The 19,559-nt window shown below is 41.1% G+C and overlaps 1 protein-coding gene across 1 annotated transcript in view; it reads right to left on the bottom strand.

Annotated features, from left to right (window-relative positions):
- Positions 1-19,071, bottom strand: part of FAM135B (family with sequence similarity 135 member B) — a gene marked incomplete at its 3' end in the record, with an annotated part of 183,949 nt that extends 164,878 nt beyond the window's left edge. Inside the window, exon 1 of the mRNA XM_083859516.1 lies at positions 18,886-19,071. The remainder of the gene's footprint in view (positions 1-18,885) is intronic.
- Positions 19,072-19,559: the final 488 nt, after the last annotated feature.

Here is a 19,559-nt window from a genome sequence, read left to right as displayed (position 1 = left end):
TCTTCAGAACGAGATACTTTCACATGCATAAACATGGCTCACAGGTTAACCATCCTTTTTCCTAGAAGGTTTTGTCAGCTGGGAATATTAATTCATTTAAAGAAAAAAAAAAAAAAAAAAAAAAAAAAAAAAAAAAAAAAAAAAAAAAATAAAAACAAGATTAAAAAAACCCAGACACATGCTGTCAGTTTCATTGCAATGGCAGGAGACAAATCTGGCATGAACATTTAGTGGTCAAATCATTGACTCAGTCTCTCTAGCAAAAAAAACCTCTGGCTAAAGTCTGGAGAACAGGGACATGCTATCGGAAAAAGGGATTCATAACCTGGTTTTAAAAATAAAAACAGCACAAATGATCCAAGGAAGTGGAATAAATTCACCAAGAAATGAGAGCAGTGGACAAAAGAATGGTTAAGGAGTTAAAGAGTCTTCTTCAGGAGGACCCACAGCCCCACACAGAGAACCCACAATCTCAAAAGCCACTGAAATTAAGGAGACATTTGCTGTTCTCTAACTTTCAGGTGCTTTTCTGTCAGGGAAGAGAACCTATCCCTTGTCCCTTTGCAAACTTTAAATCTTCAGTTTTTCTGAGGCTCCTAAAATGTTGAAACATGATCTTGAGATGAGCATGAACAAACTATGCAAGAAAAACAAAGCTGAAGTCTGAAAGTATCATGATACAGAATTGTACCACTGTGAAGAATAAAATTATGTGAGCAGCATCAAATTGAAAAGGCACCACCCAAATGCACTTGCCTTAGGAACCTTTGGAACTCAGAGCTGTGGTTTATACAACACATTGACAATAAACAAAAACAAAACAAAGAACCAAAACAAAATCAAAAATGAGGGCAATCTTCAATGAGGAATGTGTTGTTTTCTCCTGATTATTTGGAGGTCAAACAGGCATAAAGGCAGTATATTTTTCAAGTGATGTATGGGCTGCATAATTCATAAGTGGTGATTTCTAAAGTCCTCACTTTATTAAGCCAAATCAGAATGGACCCATTAGACAACAGGAAGCACAAAAATCCTGCTGGACAAGGAACCTGACTTTTCATGCCAACAATTTAAATATACTTCCATCACTGCTGACAAAGACTAAATACATACCTGAATCCCCAAAAAGACTAAACAAAGTTATCAGAGGAACCCCTAAAGATACCTAGACACGGTAAATATGTTTAAGATGTTGTACCTGAATTTAAGAACTGGTAGCCTTTGTAAGGAGGACACAAAAATTGAAGATTTATTAGGCACTGAACGATTCCCATGTCATTTTGACCCCTTCTTTGCCTTCAGCAGGCAACTCTTCCCCTTGCCTGTTTGTACAGCCTTAGCATCAGGGGTCCATCATAACCAATGTTTCACTCTCAAGGCTCAAACAGCTGAACATATTTAGTCTTATAAATAGAAAAAACATTTGCGTCAGCCACTACACTATGTTAATTCCCTAAATTGCCATATTTTATTACTCATTATAAAACATCCCTTTATCCCCCTTCTCCCCCCACCCCCCATCAGGGAATGATCTCTTGTGTAAAGGAGATAAATGTGGTTAACTGTTTAATTAATCTTCATGTTAGATCATAGTTTCTTTCAGGGAAATACTTAAATTTGTAGAAGGTAAAGAATGTCAACAAAATGGAAGCTCCCCTTTCTCAAGAAAAAAAAGAAAAAAAAAAGTTCAGATCTTCTGTCCAATTCGACTCCCGCTAATTGCAATACTTCAAACATTATTCATTTCATCTGCATTGGAACAGGCTTCCCAGGGAAATGGATGTCCCATCCCTGAAAGCGTCCAAGGCCAGGCTGGACTGGGCTTTGGGCAACGTGGTTTAGTGGAAGGTGTCCCTGCCCACGGCAGCAAGGCTGGAGATAAATGGTGTTTAAGGTCTATTCCAACCCAAACTATTCTAGGAGTCTATGACATCCTTTTTGTTTCCCATTTCTCAGGAGAAGCTTGCAGAAATTATGACCCTCTGCCTGTTAAGTCACACTCCCACCACAGTGGATTCCCATATGAACAAAAAAAGATTCTTTGCTTCCATTACGAGACAAACTTCCCTTTGTTCTTTCTTTGTTCTCCCCAAATAATCTGCCACAATACAGGAATGTTATTCTAGTAGAGAATAACCTGTGCAATAAACAAATCCATAATGGGTGGCTTCAGTGCCCTCACTCAGCAAAACCTTTTTTGAATTATATATATAGAGAGGCCATATATATTACCATGTATATACATATATAAAATATGTAGTCTTATAAGAAATATGATTATTTGTATTTACTGGAGAACCAGATAATCAAATAACTATCATCATATTTCATAGGGCAATGAGGCAGCAATTTATTTGTTAGTAATTGTGCAGTGCTTTGAAAAGGTAAAGAGCTCAAAGTGCTGGGTACTATAATTAAGAAATTGCTAAATGTTGATAAACTGAAAACCAACATTTTATATCTGAAATTGCTGCAGAGCTGTTCACTCTCCATCTGTGGATACTGTTCTTGCAGCAGCTATTGACTGCACACAGCAGTAAGCTTGAGAAGGCTTCATTCTGAAAAACTAGCAGGTGAAATGCTGATCTTATTCAAGGCAATAAACACACTGTCCTGACATCAGAGTCTCTGTCTTCAGATTATACCAGCTACTAGGAAGAAAATTACCCCATCCCAGCCAAAACAAGGACAGAGACTAGCTTTCATGGTGATTTTTTTTTCCAGTTTAGACAGACATAGATGATTTTAAGTAAACGGTTTGGTTTGGTTTTTTTTTTGTTGTTGTTGTTGTTTGTTTGTTTTGTTGTTGTTGTTTGTTTGTTTTGTTGTTGTTGTTGGTTTTTTTTTTTTTTAATTATTATTACCTCAGTAAGCTACTTTGTCTGCACAAAATGATTGACTGCAATCATTGACTATGTATAGAGAGGGTCGTAGAATGGTTTGATTTGGAATGGACCTAAAAAATATGCAGTTCTGAATCCCCTGCCATGGGCAGACTCCTTCCACTGAACCAGGTTCCTCAGAACCTCATCCAACCTGGCCTTGAGTACTTTCAGGGATGGAACATCCACAGCATCTCTGAGCAACCTGTGCCAGTGCCACACCACCCTCACAGTGAATATTTTCTTCCTAATATCTAATCTAAAGCTCCTCTATTTCAGTTTGAAGCCATTGCCCCTTGGCCTATCACTACAACATGCTCTTGTAAAATGTTCCTCTCCATGGGCTTCAGCAACTTTCTATAGGAAAGGCAGGTATGGAAAAAAGGTTTCTCTGCTTCTGTGCTTGGAGATCAGCTTCAATAGCTTAAAAAACCCAGAACTAGTGGAAACTCTTTAAAATTGAATACTCATATTTCAAATCAAGATGAATTTTCATTTTGAAGCAGGTGCTGAAATTTTTGCTTTGTCCCATATTCACTGATATCATTAGAGTCTCTTTGGCAATCAATTTGCCACAAAGTCCTGTCACCTCGCTCTGAATCAATCTATGGAGGAGAGTGACCTGCAGCAAGGAGTGACTTGGAAAGGAATCAGCTTGGTTTACCACAGTAGTTAACCAGCAGAACATCATTGCGGTAGCTCAGATGCTGTAAAAAAAAGTGTGAGGGAACTATTTACTGTTGTCTACTAGAAATCATGAAGAAATCAACTGGTTCTTTACCTTGAACGAGAGAGCTCACCTGGCTAGAAAAGGCATTAAGTAAAACCCCCCTTCCACTAATGGAAAAGTAACAAATTAAAGGCAGTATGACTTGCCTTCCATGTTCTCTTTCAGTACCATGTGCAAAATCTGGTCTCAGAGGTCGTGTACAAAGGATTTTTATAGTGAACCTGTTTGAAACACCTATAAAAACAAAATCTGCTTTTTCAGGCAAAACTTGATACTGAGGTCGAGGTGGATGCACAAGTAGCTCAAATCCATTTGTAGTCTAACCTGATTTTGAAGGCACAACAACCAGGGTAGAGAGAGTACAGGTAAATAATGCAAACTCATGCCTTAATCCATACAAGCAAAGCTTCAAGGGATTAGACTTTTCTACCCACATCATCTTCCAAACCACTCTGCTTTGTTTTGTGCTAAGTCTTCATGCTGTATGTCAAACCTGGAGCTGACACCACTGGATTGATTGCTCCCGAAACCTTTCCTCACATTTCTAGCAAAATTAAACAAATTTAAGCAACAGCTCAGTTTGCTTTCAAAAATATATACAGATCTACCACTTTATTTGATTTTGTGGTAGTAGTGAAAAGATCTGCAGCCTCTTCCCAATCACACCAATAAATCATTGACCTGAAAAACAGCATTTGAAGCATTATGGTTTAACAGTCACTTCTGGTATTACAAGCATGGTGAGCACAGCCATGGAGCCTGGGTAGATGGAAAGCCAAGACTCTCCAAGGCTCAGTATAACAGTAGGGAGCTTGATGCATAAAGAAGAAACTTCCAGCTTGTGTGCAGTTAGGTAAGCCAAAAATAGAAGTGGTTTGCTTATCACAAGCCTCTTTTTTTGTAGGGAGAAAGCCACTAACAACTAGGAAAATGAAATTAATCAATCCTTTGTCCAAAGAGATTTGGCCACATAAGACTGAAAAAACACTATGAAATGCAAAGAAAAAAAAAAAAGCAACACTATTTCTCATTTTTTGATCAGCTATCACGATAAAATGGACTACCCTGAGCAGAGCAAGACAAGGTAGTGCCTCAAAATAACATAACTCAAACTGACACCACAGCGCCTTTGGAGATATAGGGTGGAAAGGCCCAGATCCTGCAGGAAAACAGCAGCATGGAGAAGTCATTCCTTTTGCTGGAAACATCCAGATAAAACAGAAGAAACTGGGTTATGAATGTTCCCCACAGCACTATGAAGACATTGGAAGTATAGAAAACAATCAGTGGGTTTGTTTGGGTTTTTTTCACTCATTACTGGAGGTATCCTATGTTTCTTTTTCACAATTGCTCTGGAAGTTTCTTATCTCAGTGCACCACAAAGACAGGAGACTGTTTTAAAGCTACATATGTTCGTTTTCGTGTTAAAGTTCCAAGACAGAATTATCATCAATCAACTTCACTTGATAAAGGTTGCTATCAGTTCTTAACCAGTCTAATTAAGGCTGCTTTTTTCCTGAGTGGAAAGATCACAGTAAAAAAAAAAAATAAACCTCTAGCACCTATGCCTCATCTCCCAAGTTTTTGTATAGTTTTGAGAAGCACATAATGCTGTCTAGCACTTCACGTACTTGGAAAACTTGGAGACATTGCAGGAGAAATATTGGCTGAAGCACAATAAAAGATGATACATCTATCTACCTGGGTATGAATATCACAATAAAAAGAAAATTCAATGTGGGTTTGTGGATTCAAGGTGACACTTTTATAAAATATAATAATGTACTGTGTCCATCTCTTTTCCTCTGACACCCTTACCAGCCCATCTCTAGGCATTCAAAATCTGCAGATGAAAGAATAAACAGATCTAAGACAGTGAATAACTGATCCCTCTTCTCCATTCGACACCAATTGTAGTAATGAGACCTTCCTTTGAAAATAAACAAGCTACATAATTAGTCTGCTATCTGGAGTCTCTTGTAGTCCTCATTTCAAGCAACATCAATCACTTGCATCCCACGTTATTTCCACTCAAGCACAGCATCCTTCTCACTGCTATCACAGAGCATTAGTTCTGTGAGAAATGCCAAATCACAGAAGCAAAGTGGAACAGAATATTGTTTACAACACTGTATGGAATCCCATAATGTTTTATATTTTCTGCCTAAATTATATATACATATATATATATGTATATGTATACATGTTTCCACTTCACATTTGAGCCTTGGCAGGCTCAGAGTGATGCTTTACTAGCTCAGTTAAGGCATCACTTCACACTCTTACAAAATGCTCATGTAACTCCCTAGTGAACCAGTCAGATGGTGGAAAACAGCTTCCAGATCACAACAGCACAAGCCAAGCAACACAGCACCCTTTATAAAAGCTGACTATTAAAGGATAAAGGAGAAGAAAGGGAAGGAAAGATGTAATCTGGAACTTTAGGGGACTGCACACCATTTATCTATCACGGTCTCCTGGCTGGCTTGCTGGCTGATGACAAGAGCTACAGATGGAAAAGGTGGGAGGGAGTTAAATGGAAAGCTGTCCAGCTTTTCAGACTGTCAACAGCTCTTCTCTGTTATTTTTTGTGAAGCTTTTTTTCAATTCCCCTGGGGAGAATTGTTCATAGCTTTAATTACTCTCAATTACTAAGAAAGAACATTGAAACAGAAAACAAAGACACAGCAGTTCTTCTCTGCTTTTGAATTCTGTAAGGATCATATCCCACCTCGACTCCCACCAGCTTCACAGGGACCCTCAGAGAACGATTGCAACAGGTCAGCACAATGTAGGAACAGCTTCTTTCAGGGTTTGGCTGTCTGAAGTTCAATTGTGAGCAAGAGGGACTCATCTTTTAATGAGATCCACACAGTCCTAAACTGAAGCTTCCAAACTTGTTACACTGAGCTTGACCAGTGGTGTTTTGTCTAGTGACCTTTTCTCCCAGGTTGAAACTCAACAATTCCCTCAGAACAGCCTGCACAACTGAAGAAAACTCACTAGAGCTAGATTTTAAATATGACATTGTTTTTCTTCCCTAGCTTTTGCCTTCCTATCTTCAAAAGCCATCTCTGTGCAAAGCAAACTGAAGAGAGTAATAAAGTTTGACAGAGATCTGAAGCCTAAATAATATCTCACCAAGGCAAAAAGTCTCCTGAGCCTTTTGTGATAAACAAATGGCATACTGTAAAACACAAATGAGCATCACTGTGGCTGGGATTTCATTGTCCCTATGGGGAACCTGTGCCTGGCACAGGGCCAGCCATGTAACTCAATACTGAGACAGGGCACACAAATGGACCTTGGAAGGAGGATCAATTTTAATGTAATCCCATGTACTAATCAAAAGAGACTGAGGGATTAACATTCACTAGGAAATGTCTGCTCAAAGTTGTCGTAGCTCATTGATAAAGATAGCTTTGTTTTAATTAAGATATGAAATGCCTATTCCAGGTCCAATTTTAGCTGCAAATAATCAGCTATTGATGATGTGTCTGGCTGAATTGTTTTAACCTCTCTAGAATATTTTTTAACTAGATCAGAAAGTGTGGGTTGTTTTTTCTTACTGCAAGGAGACCATGTTGTCATACTGTCTTCATCCTCCTGGCATGAGTTGCCCACAGTTTCCTGTTTTCCCAATATTCATTGTTAGTCCCATGCTAAGCCTGACTCAGGACTTTCCATCCACCCCTGTCTATCCACCTGCAAGGCTGTATTCCTTTTTATCCAGCCTGAAAGCAGCAAGTCAATCTGCACCCCTCAAAAGGCCAGATGACGTCTCAAAAACCAAAGTAAGATGTGCCAAAAATAGTTATCTCCTGCATTATCTCATCAGAGAGAGCAGAAAACAGCACTGACTTGCTTGTATCAGGCAAAGTGTGGCCACCAGGACCAAAGCAGTGACTGTTCCCCTGTGCTGGGCACTGGTGTGGCCACACCTTGAATCTGTGTTCAGTGTCAGACTCCTCGTGACAAGGACACTGAGGTGCTGGAGCATGTCCAGAGAAGGGAACAGAGCTGAAAAAGGGTCTGGAACACAAATCTGGTGATGAGCAGCTGAACCTGAGGGTGTTTAGCCTGGGAAAGGACACTCAGGGGTCTTATCAGTCAGGATATTTTCCTCACTCAAACAAGTCTCCCCAGTTTTGCTGCAAATCAGACACAAAAAACTCTGGCCTCTGCAAGATCGTGGTGGCAAATGAGAAACCTCTCCCATAATTTCAGCAAATCTTTGGCATAAACCCAGGTCCAGAAACTGAATGTTTTAACCTACTGTGGCAATGCAGATGGGTCTCCTTTGAGCCCTGAAGAAGAGATTTCTAATAATTGAATTTTGCATCTGGAGCCTCTATAACAGGCCATAGATGCAGACACACTGAAATCATAGATTGGCTTGAGTTGAAAGAGACTGTAAAGACCATTCAGTTTCTACCTCCCTTCCACTAGGCCAGCTTGCTCAGAACCCCATCCAACCTGGCCCTGAACTCTTTCAGGGGTGGGCTATCCACAGTTTCTCTGGGAAACCTGTTCCAGTGGTTCACCACCCTCACAGTGAAGAATTTCTTCCTAACATGTAATCTCTCCTCTCTTAGTTTAAAACTGTTACTCCTAGTAACAGATAGTCCTGTCACTATCTGCCCATTTTCCATCATATTGATCTTAAACACTGAAGCTTGAATGTGTTTTCTGATCTGACTGAAATCACAGCACATTATTTTTCCTAATGCTGGTGTTCAAGGAGCTATACACAAGAAGTCAGACCAGGAAGCAGAGACTAAATCTTACACAGCATCTCACAGCCTGACCAACCCTCTGCTAATCCCCCACTTCCTTCATTCAGAGAGAATGGTTTCAAGGTTTGATTTAACTTAAAAGCTCAGGCTTTACCTCCTTGATGAGCATTCCATCCTACTGCTGGGAGCTGTCAGTCCTAACTCACCCCATACCACACCCCAGGCCTGTGGATGGCTCTTTGTTCCTACCTTGCCAGCAAAGTACAGGGCCTCTTCCCCTCCCACCCACTCATTTGCACTCAGCTGGTGCAACTGTGACTCATCCCATTCTAGTACAGACTTCAGAAACCTGTTCAAGGCATTTAATAGTTCATCTCACAGTAGCTGTAGCCTTCATAATTAGTTGTGACCATTTAGAGAGGAACAATTTTAAAAATTGCCATTTCCTCTAACTTCTTTCCCTGGCTTAGAAGAGGATGGGGTCCTTCCAGAAGACAGCTGGCAGCAGAGATAAGAACATGTTCATGACTGACAAAATTGGTCCCCCCCTCAGTTACATAATCAATCACAAAAACACAGAATGGGTCAGGTTGGAAACAACCACAGTAGGGTCATTTGGTCAAACCTCTCTGCTCAAGCAGGGTCACCCCAGAGCACAGGCACAGGATTGTGTCCAGACAGTGCTGGAATATCCACTGAGGGAGACCCCACACACTCCCTGGGCAATCTGTTCAGTGCTTGGTCACTGCACAGGGAAGAAATTATTCCTCCTGTCCAGGTGGAACTTCCTGGGCATCAGTTCCTGCCCGTTCCTCTTGTCCCACTGCTGGGCAGAGCAAACAGAGCCTGATCCCTGCTCTGAGCCCTCCTTGCAGACAGGGATGAAGTCCCCTCTCAGTCATCTCTTCTCAAGGCTGAACAGCCCCAGCTCCCTCAGCTTTTCCTCATAAGAGAAATGGTCCTGACCCTTCATTATCCCCACTGGACCCACTCCAGGAGCTCCATGACTCTGTTGTTTTCAGGAGCCCAGAATTGGACACAGCACTCCAGATGCCCCTCTCTAGGGCTGAGTGAAGGGACAGGATCACTTGCCTTGACCTCCTGGCAATCAGTGACCCTCCTAAAGAACCCCAGGGTCTCATTGGCTTTCTTGGCCACAGGAGTACTGCTGCCTCCAAGGGGTTAGAACTGTAGAAGAGAAGAGAGAGCGACGGGGAAAAGCTGCTTTTCTAGGGAAAGATGACGAGATTTTTGAGAGACATGGATGGGTTATAGGTTGGAAGGTAGGGAACAAAGGTGTGGAGAGGGAAGGCAGTGAATGAAAAGAAGAACATGGACAATCTAGTGTCTTTTTCCAGAAAATACAGCAATCTCAAGCACAACTAAGATGAAGGGGCTGCAGATTTTAGTAAAGATATGATGTTTATTTCTGCAGCATTTCAGACCTGTTTAGCATCCAGAGCTGAACACGCTTACAGAGACAGAGAAATCAATCAACAGAGGGCAGGAGCTGAGCATCTTTGACAAAAAAAAGCACAAGAATAGACCCAGCTCTAGAACATCCAACCCAAACTGAACCAAAAGGGAGAAGGAGATTTCATTTTGAAAGGGAAGAACTACCCCCCAATACCAGAGACATGTTATCACAGCTTTTTGTTCTTGCCTAATGGGAAGAAGGGCAAAAGAAAAGGCAAATCCCTGGGAGCAGCACCTGGCAGTCAGCATGGTGGTTTGCTGGGATTGACTCTGAGTTGTGACAGGAACGTGGCAGGTTCCCATGCAGGGACAGCAGAGACAAGGACACAGGAGAAAAGTGCAAGACAGCAGGAGGCAATAGTCAGCACATGTCCATGAAAATGGAGATGGGCAGCACAAAGCTGCTGAAGCACCACTGAAATCAGGACGTGTTCCAGTCAGGAATTATGCCTGGGCACATTAACACGAAGCAGTAAAGCAATAACACAATTTCAGAGAAGTAGCTGTGAACCAATTTCCCTTGTTTCTGCAGCAATCTGTTTATGGGACCTGGGGATAAGAACAGGCCCAAGAAGTACAAGAAGTCCATTATTTTGAGAGGTATTTTACACAACTCTGCCTCCATTTTAAAAGAGACATGGGGAGGCCATGGAAGATGCTAGCAAAGAGGGGAAAGAGGGAGGACAAGCTGTGAAGAGAGGTTTCTAAGCTGAAAGAATAAAGAAAAGGAAAATGCCCATTGGAACTTTGCTACCTTTAGCCTTCCTGTTCTAAACCTGTCATCATGAACACTGGGGCATTTAACAATTACCTTTTGCAATCAGCTACACGATGATGGGAAAAAATGTTAAATCCTATTATTATGGCACAATGGAGGTTTTTCTTGAGAGAGAAACTGAATGTTTTAACCTACTGTGGCAATGCAGATGGGTCTCCTTTGAGCCCTGAAAAAGAGATTGCTAATAATTGATTTATTATAGGACAATTTCACCATACAGACAGAAGAGAAAAAAAAAAAAATTCTAGTTTTGTTTCTCATTGTCACAAGTATCTAATTTTTCTGTGCATACACTGAACCCTGGCATTCTGCAGTACTTTTGTATTTCCTTCCTCTCCATTTTTCACATAGAGTTCAATATTCTTACTTCTTACACCCTGAATAAATGGAACTTTAATTTTTGCTAAAGAAAACCCTAAAGCCTAAAAAAAAATCCTAAGGAATTTAATTAACAGGTTGGGTTGAGTACTTCTTTTTTTCTTTTTTCCTAACCTTTTTTTTTCCTAATGCAGCACCAAAGCCAGACTTTCTGAATGCTTCTAGCAAGGAAGGCACTGTGACATTTAAAAAGCAAATGCAGAATACGTGTTCCATGTACTAAAGCCTAGTGTTATGTGCACTATGACCTAAGAATTTCAGTACTGATAGAAACAAACACAAAATAAATAGAACCCTAGGAACATCTCTACATATGGAGAGGGGTTTATGACCCAAGAAATAGATGCCAGAGTTCACCTTTTCACTTCAGAATACTGGAGACAAATACCACATTGCAGTACCAACAACAGAGGCTTCAATGAAGAGGTGAAAAATCATCCTGAAATTACAAATTAGACAAACTGCATCTATGGGACAAGCTGGCAGGATACAGACCGGATGGGTGGTCTGCAAGATGGGCAGGAATTGGCTAAAAGGCTGCACTCAGAGTAGTGATCAGAGTGTGTCCAGCTCTGGTCCCCACAGTCCAAGGAAGACACAGAAAAAACAAGAGAGGCTCCAAAGGAGTCCCATGACCTGACCTCTGAGGAATGACAAAAGGAGATCTCTGCCCTGGAGAAGAGAAACCTTAGGGGGAATCTCATCACATTATTCCAGTAACTATTCCTGGGCACCTACAAAGAGGACAGTTTTTCTACATGAGGAACCACATGGAGGAGAAAAGGGGAAATGGTGACAATTTACACCAGAAAAGGTTTCATCCCTGTATAAGAGGAAGTCTTTACAGTGAGAATAACCATTCCCTGGAACAACCCTGCATGGTCATGGTAGAGCCTCTGTCTCTGGATGTTTTTCAGATGAGACTTGGCAGGTTGCTACATGATCCCCTCCTGGCTTCCCTTCCCACAAAAGGCTGGGCTCAATGAACTTTGGACATCCTTTCCAATCCGGGTTATTCTATGGAATGAAAAGTTTAAAAACGTGTTTCCCAGCAGGTATGTTTTGTTATAATTTCTCTCAGATATTGCGTGATGCAAAAATTAACCAGGTGAGAATGTTTCCATTTCCTCAACCCCTGTGTCATCTGTTTAAAACCTGATTTTAAAGTCATCCTCTAACCACAAATGGAGCACTTTTCCCTCACTTCCCCATTTTCTTTTTTAAATTCTCCTCTGATATTTTTTTCCTAGCTTTTGGGGGGTTGTTTTGGCTTAGTTTGATTTGGTTTAGTTTTTTGCAAGCTACATGGTTTAAAAGTGGGTTTTTTAATCTACATTCAAAGTAATGCCTTTGACTTTAACCGAATGCTAGTTTTTGCCTGAATTTAGAAAAACAAAAGAGACAAATGTAAATTGTTTCAGTTTCTGTTATTGTAGGTACTCAGCAGTTAGTTCTGCAGACCACAACTGCACCCAGCTTGCCACATGCACTACTTTGTTCATATCAAAACCAGGAGTGAAAACGTTTCCCATCCAATAGGAAGTTTTTCCATTAACTTTGCAGAAACTGAAAACATGAGTACCTCACCCTTCAGCTAAGCATTTCCTTAATTCTCAGCTGAATTAATATATCCATTTTACTCACATCCAAAGCACAGAAACCAATATCAGTTCCGGTCACCTGTTTGTGTGCTCTGGACCCTTGGGAGACAGTGACCAAATTAAAATGCAGCACTTGAGGAGAGGCCACGCTTCTGGTGAGACCTTACATTGTTTTGAAGAGCACACCCATGGGACCTGCAGCAGGAAACTCTCAGGCTGTGAGTGGGTGGGTTGTTTGTGTTCAGACTCCAAATGAAAGCCCTATATTTCCCACAAAACTTTTTGACAGAAGCAAAAATATTTTGATGGATCGGAAACACTGCATCTCAATGAATCAACACTTTCCATTTCAGATTTGTTTTTTAATGTAAATAGCTTCTTTTCTCTAAAACAATTGCATTTTGACATTTAAAAAAAGTGTTTCAAAACAAACAAACCCTGAACTTTCCAATCGGATCCTTTAATTTCCAAATTTTTGCTCTAAACAAATTCTAGATCAATACTTCCCACAGGTTCATGTTAATTGAAGATAAAACATTTTAAATTGCCAATAATTTCAATGTAGGGAAAACAAAAAAGCACGAATAATTATTCTATTCACAAATAACCTTCATCTCAGTTCTTATACACCAAGTATTCTATTTATTCACAGCAGATTTTATTTCCTAAGGTGCCCATACACAGAGAAAGGTTTTCTGAAGGCTTTCTTTCCTCTCAAGTAGTCAGAATTTATTTTTAAGCCAGCAAAGGCTATGAATCATTTAAGTTAATTCTTCCCATTGTACATTAGTTTGTATTCATCAACAGAGAATTTCATCTTCTTTCAGGCAGCTTTGTTAAGGTGCCACAAGCCTCACCTAGGCATAATAATTCTGCATTTCCTACCATCTTTATTACTTGTTTAATCATTAAATCAATGATCTCAAAAAAAAAGAGGATGCAGTCAACAGTGATTTGAGGCTTACAGTAGATGTGGCTGAGATTTGACAAATATTCATAAACAAAACAAGATAAATATAGCCCTTAAAATTAAAAAGGAGGAGTTTGTCCTCTACCTCAGCAGTTCCAGTGCAACAGACTGAAGCAGTAAAATGTTTAAATGAATAGTTCAGGTTCCTGGTGATAACCCCCCTCTTGGCCTCTTGCAGATCCTGAGCAACCCAGTCTAGTGGAAGGTGTCCCTGCTGTGGCAGGGGAGTTGGAATGAGATGATCTTTGAGGTCCCTTTCCAACTAAAACTATTCTGGGATTCTGTGGTCTATTCTGCCAGAACAACCACAGAAACCAAGTGAACAGCAGTCACTGGGGAGTGCGTTGCACAGCAGCACAGACAGAAGGAAACAACCATTAAAGTGGTTTTCTTAACACATTGTCAGCAATGTCTAAGAGGACACAGGAGTGAAAATTTCTGGGACAAGTTTCCAGAACATATCACCTCCCACAGAGGGGAACAGCTGGATGGTCAGCAGCACCAGCACAGCTGTGCAGCAGCACTGTGTAATCACAGGCTGGAGAAAAGTCACAAAGGTCTTGGAGGTTTTGAAGCTCACAGCAGAAAAACGTGTATTTCACTGATGGCTACAGCCACTCGTGTTATCATCTGCAGCAGCAAAGCATCTCAGCACCCTCTGGACCACCAGCCACAGTCAGTGAGGGCACCTCAGGCTGGGCTGGCACAGCAACATGACACAATGGCAACATTCCCAGCTGGAGAGTGGCTGTCTGAGAGATGCTGCTGTGTGGTACTTGAGGCACAGTGACCATGTCTTACAAACATCATCCAAGGTGACAGGCCTGAGTGTGGAGTGAGGGAGGGTAGCCAGGGGCTTAGTTTATTCCCCAGATTCTTGATTTTTTTTTTCCTCAATTCTACACACTTCAGGCTTTAGGTATTCACCTGGCATCATATTGCTGCTCTCCTTGACTTCAACAAGATTCAGAAAGACTTGCAGTGCAAGACAGGATAAATCTGCAACCACACACATTGGAAGTTCAGGCTCTACAGTAACAAAAGGAAAATTCTGGGAGAGTTCTCATAGAGACAGTGATGGCTAAGCCTCACAGAAACACAAAATCATAGAATGCCCTGAGTTGAAAGAGATCCACAAGGATAATTGAGTCCAACTCCTGGCCCTGTGTAGGATGTCTCAAGAATCTCACTGTGTGCCTGAGAACATTGTCCAAATATTTTTTTAACTCTGTTAGGCTCTTGCTGTGACCATTTCCCTGGGGAGCCTGTTCCAGTGCCCAACCACACTCTGGGTGAAAACCCTTTTCCTAATATCCAAACTAAAACTCCCCTGATAGCTTCATGCTGTTCCCTTGAGCCTGATTGCTGGTCACCATGGAGAAGAGATCAGTGCCTACCCCTCATGAGAAAGGTGTGGACTACAACAAGGTCTCTCCCCTCAGCCTCCTCTCCCCTCAGCCTGAAGAAGCCAAGTGACCTCAGCTACTCCTTATGTGGCTTCCCCTCCAGGCCCTTCACCACTCCCATGGCCTTCCTTTGGAGACTTTCCAATAGCTCTATATCCTTACATCCTCAGACTCTCTTATTGCCACTCTAATAGCAGTTGTAGGAATTAGATCTTCAGTTGGAATCCTTTCCACAAGTTTGTTGATTTACTTAGTATCAGACATACTTCATCCTTTTGGAAATCAGCTTCCAACTCCTCTTGTTTCCCCACACAGAATAAGCTATTAATGTACAAATAAGAACTGCTGGTGAATAATGGAAACTTCTTCCATTTAATGTGTTTTGTTTTCTTTTTTTTTTTTTTTCTCTTAATGTGCAGCCAATAACCCCTGCAAATATCAGTAGTGTGCCTATTGCTTTAAGAGGATCTGTGTGTTCCCATAAATGCACCCACACAAACTACTAAATTACTCTTCCAAACAAAGGGTACTGCATCTCTGAACTACCACAGAGGTGTGCATGAGCTGTGTCTGAAGCAGCTCTCTCAGGGGCAAGGAACTGATGCTGCTGTGCTTGGGCTAAAACACCTTTCCCAACAGCTGTGCATCCCAATCATGTCCTGCAGCAGCTGGGCACCAGGCTAAGCAAGTTATAGTGCCTCTGTTATCCAAGCTGGCTCATGCATCTTTGCATCTTTCAAGTTCAAATGCTGTTTCTGAACAGGCTACATTTTTGCCAAATATGCCATTTATTCCCTGATTACATCTCAGTACCAAAATCCTTTAGTATGCATAATGTGAAGCAATGCTAGGATTGCTTCACCCTGTGCTAGTCCAGCAAGCAGCCAGGAGTCCAGAGTGGGGCATCACACAGAGGAAGGTGATGGCAGAGCACAGGAAATGTGGTCTTGCCATGCAAAATGCCAGAACAGACTGGAAACCTGCATGCCAAAGGCAGTATGATTGATTGAAAACAAAAGATCACACTATGCCATAAAGACAAGTGAGAAGGATGTTTGGAAAAGAGGGATAAGGCTCTGGATGTCTGTCCCCTGTTCCATATTTTGACAATAAAAAAGTTTACACTTGGTAAAAGGACATACATTTACAGTGTAAATGGCTCTTCCTCAATTACTTGTCCAGGGTCCTGTTCAGACAGTGAAGACAAAGCTTGAGCATGATTCTTCTGTCCTAAAGCATGCATTTTAAAAGAGTTATCAGGGTGATGCCTTAGAAGTATCTGTTTCTCTACCCTGTCCACAAAAAGAAAGCTGGTGGCTTGTTTGAATGAAGCTGATTCTACTAAAGTAAACTAAAATATATTCCACTCATGATCAGGATCTCAGACAAAATGCACTCCTAGACCAGAGCATCACCACAGAAGAATTAACAATGTCATTTCAGCATTGGGATCCTTGTGAAAAAAGGTGAGAGGGGGTGAGCAAATTTCATTGCAGTTCAAAGTACCCCAAGATTATGTGAGTGGTCCCCAAAACTAAGGGGGCTGGGGAAGGACACAGCATTTATCCTCTGATGGTCTGGCTGCACAAACTAAAGTCCCATAGGATGAGCTAGAACCAACATCCCTCTAATTTTTTACCTGTGCAGCCATCAGAGGAAATATTCTCACCCAACACAAGCCTGCACTCCACAGTGGGAGCAAATAGAGGGGCAGCACCTCCAGAGAGTTTAACCCCAAAGGTGGGATGAAGGCAGAAAAGAGGACTTCTGATAAGAACATTATCCCCATCACAAATACACCATGGTTGAATAACCATCTTTGATTATGAGCTGAATTGGAATGGACAGTGCTTACAACCAAGACACACTCCAGCACTCACACTGTATAGCTGGTAGCATATACAGATTTTAAATCACATATCCTCCTTAAGACTAAGAAATACTGTTCTTTCTAGCCAGAATAGGCTACAGGGATTCTGTTGCCAACCATAACATATAAAAGAACCTATAAAATTAGAGTCACACACTAAGGCATATGTCTCACATTTAACTTAATGTTTATCTTGTCAGGAAATTCAGCTAGACCATGCCAACATTTTGTTTCATTCATGCTGCCTTCAAAATCATCTGTTGTTGAGGGAGGAAAAGGAAGGAGAGAGGAAAGAAAATGCAACAGAACGATCCATATATATATATATATATATATATATATATATACACACACATATAAAAGGGACAAAGTTCAAAATAATCTCATAAATAAGGCTCAAACTCACAAGTATCATAAAAAGGATTCCATAGTAACAGCATTCACCTCTACTTTATTTTACATGGATTGAAGTTGCCATCCTCAATTTTGTCTGGAAAATAAACAATGACTCTAAAATCTTAAGTTCCAAAATGTGCCCTTTGCACATCTACAGCATGAAGTGGACTCCTTGATTTCTGATAAGCCTTATTCTGCTGAAAGGTTTTGTGGGTTTGGATGCTGAGGAAGTCACATTCACACACTACAGACCTGGTATCAGCCACTCCCAAAGAACACACTCATAAGAAAAATCAATTGGAAATCACAAGAAAAGCAAAAGAGTGAAATGGCAGCTACTTCTTTCAAAATTATCTAAAATATTTTTATTTCCCTCATATTAGGAAAAAAATATTTCCTTACTTAAAACACAGCTTACACAAGCAAATAATTCATCATCATGAATTATGTAGAGATATGTGGACTTAATATGTTTACAAGTCCCAAGCTGTTTTACAAAAGAGGAAAGATTTATATAATTGGCCCTCAATCTCTTTTTAAAATGTTCCTGTGATGTGAGGGTTCTGGTCATCAGTGGCACTGGTCCTGAAAGAAAAGCTTTTATAAGCAGAACATTTGGTGGGAAGATGAGACCAGTGGGAAATGACTAAATAAGGTGATCTTTTCTTAGTAATTGGTGATTATTGCTGCTGAACAAGATGATTCTTCCAAAAGCCATCCTGTAAGCCTTGGGTTATCTCAGGTATGGTAAAAGGTCTCCAAAGCAGAGATAATTAAGTCACTGACCTGAGGCATTATCTCCCAGAACAGATATTTACCATGTACAGGCACAGGGCAAGGCAGACCCACCCCACTGCCAACGTCACACCTTCCCCCTGGCACTGCACATCCACAAGCCCCCAGAGGAAGCCACTTATGCTGGGGAATAAACCTGCCCCTGACAGCCCAAGAAGGCTTTCGATAAGTTCATTTCCACCTCTGTCATGCTCTGCACACCACTTCCCTTTCAGAGCTGCTGCCAGTTTCCCCCTGGACGTCTCCACGGACAGAAATCCTCATGGAAATGCCCTTTGCATGTGCTGCCAAACCTCCTGTCTCCGTCTCAAAACTCTCTCTGAAAGCTCCTGATGACCCTGGTCCTGACAATTCAGAAAATTTTAGAGGCCAGTCACTTTCTGTTATAGATGTATAAAAAAGCTGTACTAGATAAAACCCTAAGAAGGCTGGTCTGACCCCACAGGTAACCCTGATTTTAGCAGGTGATTGGAATAGATGTTCCTTCCAACCGGAATTATCCTGTGAACAAAAATAGCTTTTTGCTATTCACTTCATCAGAGAGTAAGTACAACAGCAGTCCCAGAAAGAAGCTCAGGCTGTCTAAGAAAGATAGGCAAGGAAGCTTGTCACTCCTGGTGCTGCCTTTTTTAAAGTAACTTCAGCTCAGAGAAGTCCACACAAGAAACACCTATCCCAAAAAAAAAAAAAAAAAAAAAAAAAAAAAAAAAAAAAAAATACCCTCTCTGCTTTGCCTGCTCTGTTTCCAGCTGAACCCTCAAACTCCAAAGAGTCCCAGGGGAGACACAAAGAGATTGATGTCCTTGCATCTCCTGGTTGTAATTAAAAAAAAAAAAATAGCTAAGGTGCATTGTGGAAAGGGCTTACCTCTGTGTTGGATCTCACAAAACCAGTTCTGTTAGCTGACATTTCTTCATGCAATATCCTGACATATTCTGCTCTGGGGGAAACACCTGTGCTTGTACAGGAAGCAGGCACCTGACTTTGGGAGGGGAACATGAGTGATGATGCAGCTCCTTTATTCTTCCTGCCTGCAGGTGTGGTGACCAAAGTAGCTACAGCCATATCCTTGTCCATTCCTATCCCAGCCACAGGTCTCTCAGTACTCAAATGAGTGAAGGAGTCCCACCACAGCTGGGTTTTATTACACAAAACGCAGGAATAGCAAATTAGAGCATTCAGGCCTTGCTTCTTGTATTCACTGTCTCAGCACTCTGTGTTTGTATCCTTTTTCTGGAGACAATGTCTCATCACTTGTGCCCAACGCAGTCAATTAACTCCCTCTTTTCACTGAGCACTTCTCCTCATCTTGTCAGTGCTGGGTTAGAGGTTGGACTTGATGATTTTAAAGGTTTTTTCTAACTTAAATTGTCCTATGATTCTATGGTTCATCTACAAAGCATTCCTCACCTTTGATCTACCATCTGACAATGCAGCAGACATCCATGTTGCACTGCAGATTCTGGCATTAGATGTGTCCTAATTTCATCTAACTAACCTATTTCAGGGTACCCTATCCCCACTACATCTGGGCTGCTTTT

Source organism: Zosterops lateralis (genome assembly GCF_965231275.1).
Source record: "Zosterops lateralis genome assembly, chromosome: 1".
Classification (NCBI taxonomy): Eukaryota; Metazoa; Chordata; class Aves; order Passeriformes; family Zosteropidae; genus Zosterops; species Zosterops lateralis.
Note: the sequence above shows the minus strand (reverse complement) of the source record. Positions and strands in the feature narration are given on the sequence as shown.